Source organism: Protopterus annectens, chromosome 2.part0 (genome assembly GCF_019279795.1).
Source record: "Protopterus annectens isolate FY-2018-M chromosome 2.part0, PAN1.0, whole genome shotgun sequence".
NCBI lineage: Eukaryota > Metazoa > Chordata > Ceratodontiformes > Protopteridae > Protopterus > Protopterus annectens.
Window position 1 is genome coordinate 1,395,001 of NC_056728.1, and position 15,000 is coordinate 1,410,000.

General features: G+C 38.2%; 1 protein-coding gene across 3 annotated transcripts in view; it reads left to right on the forward strand.

The window, feature by feature from the left end:
- The window catches only part of LOC122792911 (caspase-8-like), a 722,590-nt gene that overhangs the window by 409,579 nt on the left and 298,011 nt on the right, over positions 1-15,000 (forward strand). The gene's annotated exons all lie outside the window — the stretch shown is intronic.

A 15,000-nucleotide genomic window follows, 5' to 3' on the forward strand; every position in this document is an offset into this window, starting at 1 on the left:
TACTTCATTACTATAAGGGCTGAATTCCACTATACATGCTCTACCTAGACAATTTTTGGACGCTTTTTCCTTTTTATCTATATTAGTAGCCAACAATTCCTGATGTTTAGTTCCCAGTAATGGGAATAAATTGGTACCCCTTCTTTGCATAAGTTCTGTACTGATCATTTTCATCATTTTGACACTATAACCCCTGTCAGAAAATAAAGAAATAATAAACTGTATTTCATGATTAACTTCTTCAGGGGATGTAGTCATTCTCAAGGCTCTAATACATTGGCCTTTGAATATATTAATCTTAGTTTTTGTTGGGTGACAGCTTTCATAATCTAAATATGAATTTGTGAAGGTGTCCTTCCTATAAATTCTAGAATGAAACTTATCGTCTCTCTTTGTCACCAAAGTATCTAAATAAGGTACCCCATAATCATTACTATGTGATGTGAATTTCAAAAAACTACTACTCTGATTTAAGTACCTTAAAAAGTCATCAAATGTTTCTTGATTACCTTCCCATATGATATATATGTCGTCCAAAAAACGCGAATAGCATTTTATGGACTTCATATATTTACTTTGAAGAATGTTGTTCATCTCCCAATCCAACATAACTAAGTTGGCTTATATGGGGGCACAAGCTGCCCCCATTGCTACGCCTCTAGTTTGTTTAAAAATCTCACCTTCATAATATATGAAGTTATGTTCTAACACAATAGACATCAAATCATACACAAGGCGGATTTTTTCTTTAGTCAAATCACTATGTCTATGCATACTATTGAAAAATGCCTCTAGACCTTCTACCTTGGGTATGCACATGAATAAATCTACAACGTCTATGGACACAAAAATCAGATTTTCAGATGTCAAGGTAATGGGAAAGTTTTTTAAAAAATTCCCATGAATCCTTCACTATATGTTGCACCTTATTGTAGACATGTTTCAATAACGAATCTATTAGTACACCCATTGGGAATGTTTTAGATTTACTGCCCGATATTATGGGCCTAAATGGAGGGTCCAATAAGTTCTTATGGACTTTTGGTATTCCAACCATAGTTGCTAGTGTGGGATGTTCAACCTTAATAAAATTATATATTTCCTCACTAATCACATTGTCCAATAAAAATTCTTCAACATAATAATCAATCTTTCTATATGCTATATTTAATTCATTCAGAGATATGATCTCATACTTCTCTGTGTCATGCAGTATCTCAAATATTTTGCTGTTATATTCCATTTGGTCATATACCACAATTCCTCCTCCCTTATCGGGCTTCATAATTCTAACTTTATCACTCTTCCTCAAGTCCGTAAGTATTCTCATTTCGTCGTCAGTTAAGTTATTCTTACCCTTGTTTGAGTTCCTTTTGATTTTATATATATCATGTGTAACTAATTTTTCATATCTATGAATATCAGGATTCATTATAGGCATAAAGGTGCTTTTTTTCTTAAGAGAATTGTCATAACTTTCTGTAATTTTTTTGTCCTTAAACATAATAGCCAAATTTAACTTTCTTACATACTTCTTGATTTCACATATAGTATCTACTACTCTAAAAGATGGAGTTGGGATATATTTCATACCTTTAGATAAAAGGCTAAAATGGGCGGGACTCAATGTTAAATTAGTATAATTAAAAATCTGAAAGTTGTTAAACTTATTAATGACGCCATTATGGGCAATTCCAGAATCAACATTGTTTATATCTTTAATAATATCTACCCCATCTACCAATCTTGATTGTCCCTGTATCCTTTCTTCCTCCATGTATTGTTCTTGGTCCATTTTTTGTACCCCTTTCTGTTGTATACCTCTTGAAAATTTTCCTTACCATCACCATCATTCTGTCTATCTTGTGTATATTGAGAAAACTGTTTCCATGTATATGCCATCCCCACTTCATATTGTTCCTTATCCCTGCTTAGTTTTTTACTTTTTCTTGTAAATGTGGTCTGAGTTTTGTATTCAGCATTTTCAAATTGTTTATGATATAACTTCTCCCAATTCATAAACATTAAATCAGACAGTATTTTTCATTCAACTGATCCACTTCACTTAATAATGTACATAATTTAGCATCATTAAATTGCATAAGATGTTCTGATGAAGCCTACGTTATGAGTAGGTGAAAGCGCTTAATGAATGATTTAACGAGTATTGTGCAATAAATATCTGTGGTTTTAATAATTCGTGCTATTTGGACTACCAGAGTTGTCTCTCCTGTGATCACAAGGAAGTTTCCACAGACGTTTACGCATCCTTGGCGTTTGTGCAGCAGTTTTACACGCCATTTGTCTAGGGAATATATATATAATATATATATATATATATATATTTATATATATATATATATATATATATATATATATATATATATATATATATATATATATATATATATATATATATATATATATATATATATATATATGCATATATATATATATATATATATATATATATATATATATATATATATATATACTGTTCATTTTCCACCAAGATGTAATCTAGTTCACTTGCAATTTACTTATTCCAATCAGTTTCGATTTTGTGATACATACATACAAGGCACATGTTTGAAACATTTAGAAAATCCATAAGTGGAATTATTTTTATCTCATTTGCTATCCATGATCTTGGTAACATCCTTGAGTATAAACTGTTAGTGCTGCACAGTTTCTCTTTGTCATTATACTTTTAAACACTGATATTACAGGTCACCCAGCAATGCATCCTTAACCCTGTTGACTTGAACTTGGAAACAAAGCACTATATGTTTTTTAGGTTTGGGATTTGCACCACCAGGTTAGTTATCCATCTTAAACACTGGCACATCTGTCTCCTTACAGATCAAAAACAAAGGCCTCTGTTACTGAATACAGATACCTCTAAAGCAAGGTGCACTTTGATTTAGAGCTTTCTTGAGTATCTCATTTTCACTGCCAGCAAACAGACCAATTTGGAAATCTCAGATGTTGACATTTCATGCATCTGTTTGTAATGTTGAAAAGGACCATTCCATGTGTTCTGTTTGAGACCTGTCACTTATCCTAGAAGATATTGGGTTTTCTTGAAGTCTCAAGGAAATGACTTGGAAAGATAAAAGACATCCTGCTGCCTTAACTTTCAACCAGGGCTTATTTATTTATTTATTTTGCAAGAGATCTGATGGCCAAGCACTCACATGTGGTTACTGTCAAAAGGGAACTCACCATGGCTGGGGGGGTCTGTGTTCCCTACTGAAGTGCATTAATGTCTGATTAATATAGTGAGTGAAACAGTTATCAGGCAACAATGAATCAGAGACATGTGGATGCAAGGCTCATGAATTATGTGTGCATTATTTTGTCACCCATTGTCCAATTAGCTGTTTTGTTATGCTGTATGACATTCCTAAGTACAGTTTGAAAGGACATATTTGAGAAAATGCAGTTAGTTAGCTAATTGTGAAGAAAGCAGCTTTTAGACAGAATGCTGCTGTGCTTGTAACTGCTCCTTCATTAAAGTTAACTCTTCCTCTTCATCCTGGCCGTTGAGTTTTAGATCTATAAATAAAGCAACTATCTGCACAGTATTCCTAGTACATGCACCCATAGGTCCAGCCATCCATCCACTCGTCCATCTATCACCCATTAACCCCTTTTTCCTATTTATGCACATGTGGTCAAGGTGTTGCATCAACAGTGCCCATTATCTAGAGCCAATGTTCACACCTCTGGGTGGCTAGCGCTGACTTGGTTATTCTTCCATACCACACACACACACACACACACACACACACACACACACATGTGCATTCAAACCTAAGGCAATTTTAAGAGTATCCAGTCCACCTCAGCATTAAACTTCTGTCAAGTTGTGTGTAGATTTGCTTGGGTATCTTGCATACAATGAAATGGTGTGATGTGTCTTGCCTATCCATTACTTGGTTCCATTGAGGCAGGGTAAATTAACATCCAATGCAGTAATTATATCTGCTGTTTTTTAATACAAATCAATGGTGAAAAAACTCTCAGAAAGAAAGTCTGTGCTGCTCTGTTAACTGACAAACCAGACAGCACTCTGGACAGCCTTTATATGTTATGAAGCATGGTAGTCTTTCTTGACATTATTTATGAAATAATATATGGTGACAGATTAAGGTTACCATTGCTGCTTGTAAAGATACCCAGTATGTGCCATAACACCAATTGAAAATAGTCCTGAGTACAGGAAGCTAGTCATTACTAAATCTCACAAATATATACTGATAGTCATATAAACATTATACCTTATAGTATATTTATTTATTGGCATTTATCAGCAGCCTTGATTGACTCTCTTCTTCATTTTCACACACAATACTAATATTTATCCTTTAACTTCTCTTACAAACTGACCGTTTCAAAATATACTGTCTTTAGCTTTTAGCTTTTTTTGTAGCGAACTACTGTATGTTTCATGTACTGCACATTAGTCTGTATTGCTTTTGTATAGATCCACAATTGGTTCTCAGAAGGTACTACCTTCTGGTTCTCTACATATGGTGCTTTCACTATGCTGTACTTGTACATGGTCTGACAGGGTACTACTGTATATTGATCACATTGTACTATCTTTTAGTTCTCCACTGTATGGTGCTGTATTGAATTTGTACTATGCTTTTCATTTGTAATGTTTATGTTTATTGTTTGTCACATAATATATTATATATATATATATATATATATATATATATATATATATATATATATATATATATATATATATATATATATATATATACATATATACATATATATATATATATATATATATACATACACATATATATATATATATATATATGTATGTATATATATATATATATATATATATATATATATATATATATATATATATATGTGTGTGTGTGTGTGTGTGTGTGTGTGTGTGTGTGTCTACTGTGTAATACTTATACTTTGTGGAGCTTTTCTCCCTGGGCCTCCACTGAAAATGGTTTCTCCTTGGCCCAGTGGACTATCCTGGTAAACAGGTGTAAGTAAATAAACAAATAAATAAGATCAAAGGCCTCAGGACACTTCTCAGTGTGGGTTGCTTAAGTCAGTACACACCCAAAGAGTCCTTTCATGCGGTAATGGTGCAGCCTGTCATTCTCTTTCTATTTCAAGAAAACTGGATAGGTTCTTTGGCCTTGCTGAATCTGTACTTGCACATGGAGATCACTGAGGATTTCAGGAGGTTGTGATACTTCTGTATAGGAAGACAGTAATTTTCATTTCTGAACATTGCCATTCAGTCTCACCTCAGCCTCCCAGGATTTTCACCAAATGCATATCACTGGAAGCAGTGACACTGCATCTGCAGGGATCCAGGGTTTCCTTATCTGATCTACTGGCTCCTAGCAGCCCCAGTGATGGACAGTCTCACTGACAACCAGGGTCTGCTTCTTCAGCTGTTCCATTCCTTCAGAAATAATGATGAATCCTGTGAAATCCCAGCTGATGCCCACACAGATGATCACTTTTATAGGCTGCACCATGGGCACTTTCTTGCAGGACCTTACTTCACCAGACAAGATTTTGTCCATCCAGTCAACTGTAATGATACTGATTCAAAATTAATCTGTTTACCTCAGAGTACTATGTTTAGTGACATCCATATTGTTCTTAGTGACCCATGCAAGTAAACACAAGAGCACTTAGGTGGACCCACAAAGTTCAGTGGGACTAGCCTTCACGCATGTTGGATGCTGAGATCAAGATATTAATGAAGTGTGTGAAGCATTTACAACCTACCATTACAATTTACCAACTACATATTGCCACACTTTCTACTCTTAGAAAAAACCTACTCTGCTCTGGAGACATCCATCCCAACCCAGGCCCAACTCCCACTCATACCTACTTGATCTCTACCATACCCACCCCCTTCACAAACTCCACACAAATTCTTCCCCATCCACAACAGCATGTACAGAACCTAGCCCCATCACAAAACCTGACTATTCTCTCACTAAATATTCAGAGCCTAACAAACAAAGTCACAGAGCTCCACAGTTGGATGGCTCATACTACCCCACACATTCTCTCCCTATCAGAAACTTGGCTAAAGCCACAAATCTCTGACAGTGAAATACTTCCACCTGGCTATAGTATATTTCACTCCGACAGACTTACTAAAAAGGGAGGCGGAGTAGCTATATTATACTCCAATAACCTAAATATCTCACCTTATCCCTCACCCATACCTAACTTCTACCCAGCAGAAGTTATAATACTAAACTGCCATTTGAACCTTCAAAAGAAATTTACTGTTGCTTCCATCTATCTTCCTCCAGGTAACAATTTACCTATCCTTGAAAACATTCTATCCTGGTTCTCCCAAAAGATAACATATGAAACCCTTATACTAGGTGATGTCAATATTGACTGGTCAAAACTCATTACTGACTCACCTAAACTCAGTATCCACCTATATTGTTTCCACCAAATGATCTCATCCCCCACTCGCTTCCACAAAGCGTCATCATCAAGTACTACAATTGACTGGATTCTTACCAACTCTCCCCACCACTACCATAATCCTACCACCTTACCTGACTCCCTCAATGACCATCTCCCTACCTCTATCTTAAGATACTACTCTCCAGCACCAAAACCACACCTAACTAGAGACTGTCAGAAATTATCCAATTTCAATTCCACTCAATTCAACTCAATTCTCTCTAATATACACTGGACCATCCTAAAACAAATCCCACTAGACGATGCTGTAAGTATGTTTAACAACATATTTCTGAATACTCTAGACTCCCTAGCTCCTTCTAGGAAAATCAGAATTAAATCTAATTTTGCTCCATGGCTATCTAAAGAAACAAAGTCACTAATGAAACAATGGGACAGCGCTTGTAAAGCCTTGACTAAAACAAAACAACTCCCCCTCCTTCGCAAATATAGACAACTAAGAAACCTACCAAAAAACATACTACATTAGATAAAAAATCCTACTACACCTGTGCACAGCTAAGCAACTCATCTAACCATCGTAAATACTGGTCTACCCTGAACAAAATCCTCTATCCAGGCAGACCTTCTAACCCCTACCCAGACTCATCTCCTGAAGAAACCGCTACCCTCCTAAACAAACATTTTATAGATACCATCCAGAATCTCATACCCAAAAAGCCAAACTTAACTTCACGACCTACAGCACACAACACTCAAACCTCAACTCAGTTCTCCTTTCAGCCCATTTCTACCTTATATTAAATCTTTACTTCTGAAGCTCAAACCCTGTTCTACCTCCACAGACAAACTACCACCTACCTTCCTTAAACTTGCTGCTGTCTCTATTGCCTACCCTGTCTCTGTACTAATAAACAGATCAATTCTTGAATCAACTGTTCCTACTTTGTGGAAATCTTCATTCACTATACCATTACACAAAGGAGGGAACTCAACTGACCCCACAAACTACCGACCCATTGCCATTCTACCCCCCCCAAGATACTAGAAAAATGTATTCAAACACAGCTTCTTAACCACCTCATCAAACACAAACTACTCACCCCACCCAACATGGATTCTGTCCCAACCACAGTACTTACACTGCCCTCCTTTCCTTCACTCTCACTATTGCAGAGGCAATGGATAACAATAAGCTTGTCTCTTCCTCGACTTCTCAAAGGCTTTTGATACTGTTTCTCATCCTTTACTACTATCCAAACTCTCAGACCTACACCTATCCACATTCTCCCTAGCATGGTTCACCAGCTACCTAACCAGAAGGCAACAATCTATCAGATGGCTGTCATCCATCTCCCCCTTCCTTCCTACCCCCACTAGTGTACCCCAAGGCTCCATCCTAGGTCCCCTCCTGTTTAATGTATTCACCAATGACCTGTCTACCTCCTGCAAAGAGTCTTCCCTCATACAATATGCTGATGACTCCACACTTATATCTGTCTCCAACAACATCTCCAAGCTCCATACCTTAACTCAACAAGCCTTCCTTTCCACTGAGCAATAGCTATCTGATAACCAATTGATTCTAAACCCCAAAAAGACTAAGCTCCTGCTCTCCCTTTCCCGATCTCTTGCCCATCATAAATCATCATTTTTCATCAAATCCTCAAACAACACAACTATTCAACCTGATACTCTTACAAAACTACTTGGAGTCATAGTAGATGACAAACTTCAGTTCAACCTCCACTTGCTCCAATGCATAAAGAAAACACATCAAAAACTAGGCCTACTTTATCGAAACAAAAAATTTCTCACCCCAGAGGCTAGACTGACACTTGGACAGGCACTACTCCTCCCCTCCCTCCTTTACACCGCCCCTATTCTCACCAACATACAAGTCACCACCCTGAATAAACTACAACAAACCTATCATAAAATAGCTAGATTCATCACCAACTCACCATACAACACACACCATTGTATTGCACTAAACTCTCTCCAATGGCTAGAACTCCCCCAATAACTGTTTCTATCTCAGTTTCAAATACTACACTCTCTATTCTCTACGAACCCCCTTTCTGTCCATCTCTCTCACCCTTAGTCTCCACCTATACTCCGTCCCGGACCCTCCGTACATCAAACCAACAGCTACTAGACATATATCAACCAAACAAATCTATTGGGAAAATACTCTATAAACATACTGTCACCAATTCCTGGAACAAACTCCCCCTTTGCCTACGATCCATTACCCACTACACCCAGTTTAAAATTGAACTAAAAACTTTTCTACTTAACTCCAACACTTGCTCTTGTCATAAACCCACCTAGTCTCCCTCTCCTGTCTCACACTTTGCTACACACCATTCTGAAGAAGAAGAAAAAAAAAAAAAAAAAAGAAACATTTTTGATGATAGAACTTCTAACAGCTTTGTAATTGTTCTCTTCTATACTCAACTTTGTTATTGTTTGTACTCAACTTTGTTATTATTAACAGCTTTGTAAATCCTTCAACTATGTTAGTACTATACTTCTGCATGCAATCAATGTAATATTATGCAATTTTCTGGAGCTTTTCTCCTCGGGTTTCCACTGAAAATGGGCCAAAAGTCCAGTTGGACTAACCCGGTTAACAAATGACAATAAATTAACAAATGACAATAAATAAATAAATTTCATGTGGTAGAATTGAAAATCCAGTTTCTCTGTCTGGACAATCCATTTCAAGCCTCAGTTCCTCTGAGGCCTTTGAAGCAGATGCTTCTGCTGTAGGGTGTCTGTGTGTGTGTTGCAGGGGGGGGACCACACTATCCAAGGCTTATGTCTACATAGGACTTGGGCTCCAAACTAGTTATTTTATAGTAGGAAGGTTTGTGGTCTAGACTCTTGTGGCAGAAGAGTGTAGCCTTCACCCCTCCAAGCTAGGAATTGCTGGTGAAGGCTTATTGCGCCTGTTATTTTAACTGTCTTTGTTCTGGTTTAAGCACTTGGGTTCCAGACCAGTTATTTCACATTAGGAAGGTTTGTGGTCTACACTCTTTTGAGAGTATTGTATTGAATTGCTGCTTTATTTAAACTGTTTTGCTGTTGTGACTGTGATTTTCTGCAGTTTGAATTTCTAGTACTTCTGCATTTTATATATCATAGGCTAGATTCAGGCTTGCTGAATCTAGACTGTTCAGTATCATTTGAGCACTAAAACCAGCCATCTTAGATTAAGAAGGCTCCATTGCACCCTTGTGGCAGAAGTGTGCAGCCAAGGACCCATCTGAGTTGAGGATTGTTGGAATAAGGCTTAGTCTTGGGCTATCCCTTTGGTTACTTTGTTTAAAATCGTTTACCTTCACTTGTATTTAAGCGTCATATTTGCACGGTTTGCCCTCAGTTTACCGGAGCTGCTGAGAGATTGTACTGCTGCCCTGCGAGCAAATCAGTTGTGCATTGTGAAGCATTAATGCAGTTTTCTACCCCTAGCCCTCCATAGCCACTTCTTATTAGTCTTACAGAAAAACCTGGTCCATCTAGCCCACTCCCCACTAGTTACTACAGTATATACCTGTCATAATGGACGGACAGTTTCCTACCATTTCTCCAGCCAGCCTGATTGACATGGACATCCTGAGGCAATGTAGCAATTGCCTCTTGTATACTGACAACCAATTACTCCCAAAACAAACAAATACAACTGCTGTACTATAAATTTGGAATCAGTGCTGTCACATAACAACAAACCAGATATCAAACAGGTTGTCAACATACACACTTCATCACTTGCAAATACACTCACAGCACATAAACCCACATATGTGGAGGTACTCGCTAGAAGCCTACCTAAAGATCAGAGAGCTCCCAAGCGCAAACCTATTGCACACACTGCAGACCCAACAGACTCCACTACACATAATAATACACACAACAGTGTCTCAGCCAATAAGCCCTTAAGGCAAAACACCTCAAAACCAAATGTCTTGGTCATAGGCAACTCCATAGTGAGACATACAGATATCCTCCTCACCAGGCTGGACAAGGAGAAGGTTATGGCCAGCTGCCTGTCAGGTGACAGGATCCATCAGATCATGCATGCACACAAATCTATCAACAACAAGTACCGTATGACTCTGTCATAGTCCCTTTTGGAGTGAATGGTTTGAGATGTACCTCACTGGACTATAAGAAGAAAAATATGACTGAGTCCTCAGATTATGTGTCCCAGGCAGGTATTTTCATAGCCCTAAGCAGCATTCTACTTTCACCCAGGATGATGCCTCAATATAAACAAAAAATGATTGACTTCAGCAATTGGCTTAACTTCTGGTGTCAGTCCAGTGGGATCCAGCATCTTTCAGCCTAGGAAGATACGGTCAACAGACCATGCTGTTTTGCCAGAGATGGTCTTCACCTGTCACTTTTTGGCTTTTGGTTACTGGCAAAGGTGCTTGCCTCCTCCATGGTGCCTTTTTTAGGCAATGTCATAACAACAAAATTCATGACGTAAAAAAATCCACTAGAGACAAACTCAAGGTTATGCCGTTTAATTAAACTTGAAACATATGGCTCGCTGGGGGCTGGAAGTACAGGCGCCAGAGTTGTGCTAAAAGGAGGGTTCTCTTAAATCCTTTTAAAATCACTGCTTATGGATTTAAGATCAAATCCTTTTATTTGTAAATGATGGGCGCTTTCATTTTTTTTCATGGAAGACTTCATCAGACTAACAGTCAGGTTACACTTATGCTTAAAAAGTATTTTAGACCAATAAAAATCACTTAATTTAGCCATGTGATTTTCTAAGCTTCCCAACAAACATCATCCAGTTCATGAAACACTTTTTTTAAGTCATAGTAGTTTACAATACATAAGTAAAACATACTCATGTGAGGTTAGCTCAGTAGTCAAGCCATGAATCCCACAAGCAAAACGCACAAGGGTCAACTCTCATCTGGGTCAGGCAAGTGCTTCATGAATTGGGTGGAGATTGTTTGTCTGATGAGGTCTTTTATGGGAGGAGACAAACGCACTCATCATTTTATGTATAATTAGAAGGAGTTGATTTTAAATCTGTGAGCAGGGAGTTTTCCTTTGGGTGCAGTTCTGGTGCCTGTATTTCCAGCTTTCAGCGAGCCGTTTGTTCCAAGTTTGTTTTTTGTGTTTTGAATTGTGATTAGACTTATGCTGCTTAATGCTAGGAGTCAAAATTGGAAATGGCATTCACTGGAAGCACTCCTTACCTTGGAAGATGTCAATGTCTGTGCAGTCACCGATACATGGTTCAGGGTCACAGAGAGCTCCCCGGCTCTGCAAGATTACAATACCTTCCACACATTCAGACCTTAAAACAAGTGTGAAAAAAAGACAGAGGTGGAGGTTTGTCCATCTTCATTAAAGACAAATACACCTCAAGACTGGTCAAACAGTGTGACTCCCTAGAGCTACTCCAAGTCTAACTAACTGTAGGTACCCCCCCCCCTTCCATATCATTGTTAGCTATAGGTCCACCACCATGAACCATGAGAACCAGTCTGTCTACATGGACCTAGTTGAATCACTCACTGTACAGCCAAACACCTTGGTCATGGGTGATTTCAACTATCGTTCCATTGATTGGAAGTTGTATATGAGCACAAACTTGCTCACCTTAAGGTTCCTGGACTTCATATAGTCTGCACTCCAACAAGGGGCTCGAATGTCCTAGACTTAGTACTCCCCAACATAGGGGGTCTCTGTACTACCCCCTATGTGTTGCACTCCCTGGTAAGATCTGATCTTAAATCAGTCTTGTTCGAAGTAACAATCATACCTGACCACCCTCATGAGCAAAAAGGATGGAAAATTTCCCCAAAGCAAATTATAAACACCTAAGCGATGGCATAAATAGTTTCAAACCCCCCCCTGCTACCACTGTCAACAATGACTGTTATACACAGGTGTACACAAATTCCCTGTAATAAACACCTATACAAATGTTTAGATTCTGCTGTACCTGTATGGATCAAAACAAGGTCTTCATAAAATAACAACCCTCCCTGGTGGACATTAAGCAATAAATAGGTTATACAACAAGAGGAAGAAACTAATATTTAAGAATAAGAGGGAATGGACTCTGCAGAGGAAGGACACCCTCCACAGCTTAAACAAGCAAATTAGATATCTTGTAAAGTCCTCTAAAACCAATTATGAAGCTAAACTAGCATCCCTAGCTAAGGATAATCACAAGGTATTCTTTAGCTACATCAGAAATCAAAAAAGGAAGGCCCAGCTTTGTGCCAAACTAGTAGTGGACGGTACCACTCACACTGACCCTGAGGAGATCATCAATCTGATAGCAGACAGATTTGATGCAAACTTCACCCTCCTGTCCCCACCAGACATATCCCAGAGCATACCTGTCACCAGTCATCTACCTAGTATATCCAAAGAGCAGGTCATGACCTCACTCTCCATGGCCAAAAACACAGCCTCTATGGGAATGGTTAACATCCCAGGCTGCCTACTAAATGGTATAAAACAGGACCTAGTGGAACCACTTGGCAGTCTTCAACTACAGTTGTTGGTTTTGTCTACCTAAAACCTTGTCCAGCTATTACTAACTACCAACCACTTAGAGCCAACCCTTTTATAGCATCATAAATACATAACAACTATAAATTCCTAAAAAAAAAAAAAAACTGCAACATTAATAGTAAGTAGACCACAGTTGAAGCCTGTCTCAATGTGGAACAGAAAAATGTCATTGCCTTATCAGAAACTTGGGTGAAAGAGGCCCTTCTACATATATTCAGAGTGACTACAACCTAATCTTTTATAATGGGATTTATAGTAGAAATGGTGGAGCTATGCTTATCATCAGAAAAAAAACAGTCTATCCAAGTTATAGGCTCAAAAAAATCCCTTTTATAGCATCATAAATACATAACAACTATAAATTCCTAAAAAAAAAAAAAAAAAAACTGCAACATTAATAGTAAGTAGACCACAGTTGAAGCCTGTCTCAATGTGGAACAGAAAAATGCCATTGCCTTATCAGAAACTTGGGTGAAAGAGGCCCTTCTACATATATTCAGAGTGACTACAACCTAATCTTTTATAATGGGATTTGTAGTAGAAATGGTGGAACTATGCTTATCATCAGAAAAAAAACAGTCTATCCAAGTTATAGGCTCAAAAAACCTACCCTCACCGGATAGTAAAATCCTAAACTGGGTCCTTGGCCATAGTGCTGCAGGTGAACTCCTGAATCTTTTCTTTGCTACTTTTTACATACCTCCTCCATCCTCCAGCAACATAATTCAACAAAATCTGATTAATATTTTCCCCCCAAGACATTCCTCATACTTGCTTTATCCTTTGGGACTTCAACATCAATGCTATAGGACCTGGGCCTAACAAATTAAAGGAAATGCTCCAAACTGATGGTGTTGAACAATCAGTATAACAGCCCACTAGACCAAAGTTACATTCTGGAAACTGCTCCACATTAGACTTCATAACTAATGTAATACACAGGTATACCAGTATTGACATACAGCCTAACTTCATTAGTAATCATTGCTCCATCACTTCTCCTTGCCATTCAAGACCAGAAGAAGTCCTACCCAAGTAATCACTGGGAGACCTTTTCCCCATAATAAAGTTAAAACAACTTAACACCTCTGTACTAAACATTGCCTGGTCCCATTTACATAGCTACACTTACATTGCCATTGTTTTGTCGTAATTCTTTCTCAAAGTCAGGGAAACCCATTTCCCCTCCACTAAACAATGACATAAAGCAAAAAAAAAGAAAAAAAAACAAAGCAAAAGGATTCTGCCTTGAAAGAATCGAAACAGGACCTGTCTAACAACAACCTGCACTAACATTTGATTTTGTTTCCAAGTTCTTTGTTGGTCTTTCACTGCATTGTTTTTCATTTCTTCTCTTACTGAAAGTTTTCTTTTATGGGCTTTGAGTTTCTTCCTCTTATTATATAGTTTAATACTGTGGTTCCACTAAATGGATTTGTTCTTTCATTTGGCACTGTAGTTACTCTTTATGGGGACAAAGACTTCAGTACAAGCTTGGAGATGGACATAAAATGTGTCTTAGAGTATGAAAGAATGTGATATGTGGTTAATGATGTGAGGAAAGGGTTTGAATGTTATCAGGTCATCAGATCTGACCCAGCTCTGTTAGAAATGCTATATCTAAAGAAATCCAAATCCCTCCGTACCACACGCTCCAGAGACCTCAACCTCATTACCACAATCAACAGAACATGCTGGATGGACAGGTTCATAACCCAGAGACTTCCCATGCTCTGGAATAGACTTCCCATACATGTCAAGCAGAGCACCTCACTGGCCCTCTTCAAGAGAAATCTTGATGAGTGGATGGGAAATAGAAAATTCACCGTGGGGATCACTCCAGTGGCTCTACTCGACAGAGGCTCTGGGAACTAAGGTCAGGTGGCACGATGCCAGGGTAATCCTATGGGCTAGGCTTGTAAAGGCTCCAGGGCCATTCGCCTAGTACACACCTATGAACCTATGAAAGTCCACTGGGTC